Source organism: Condylura cristata, unplaced genomic scaffold (genome assembly GCF_000260355.1).
Source record: "Condylura cristata isolate star-nosed mole 26May11 unplaced genomic scaffold, ConCri1.0 scaffold00078, whole genome shotgun sequence".
Classification (NCBI taxonomy): Eukaryota; Metazoa; Chordata; class Mammalia; order Eulipotyphla; family Talpidae; genus Condylura; species Condylura cristata.
The window spans coordinates 90,494-90,996 of record NW_004567179.1 but is presented as its reverse complement, the minus strand read 5'-3'; positions in this window follow the sequence as shown (position 1 = coordinate 90,996).

The following is a 503-nucleotide window of genomic DNA, read 5'->3' as shown; positions in this document are numbered from 1 at the left end:
CCCCCGCGGCCCGCGGGGCCGCCCGGCCCGGTGCGGTGAAGGGTTGCGTCAGCATTTCTGCTCTGAATTCCTGTTTTCAACGATTTATAATGAAGCATCTTTTGAAAATGGTTTCAGCTGTCTGAGCTCTGAGCAGTCAAGAGAATAGACCCGAGGCTTTTTAGCGCTCGCTCCGCTAACTATGAAATCGTTGATTTTTACAAAACATATTTAGCAAATTGTTAAAAGTATTGGCTAAACACAGCGTTTCATAAATGAAATGTCGAAGTGATCAAGACGTTGAACTTTAAAATCATCTGCTTTCGCTGAAAGTGCCTTTTTTACAAAGTTCAGTAAGAATTTTTAACATAATTTTGTACAACACTGTAAGCGCATCGCCCCTGTTGTAAGTATCACGCCACCGCCCTTCTGATTACCTGGTCACACGTGTGGTCAGCCTGCGAAGAACTGGCTCGCAGGCTGGCCAGCGGCAGGCGCTGCAGGGCGGCGCCTCGGCGCGGGGC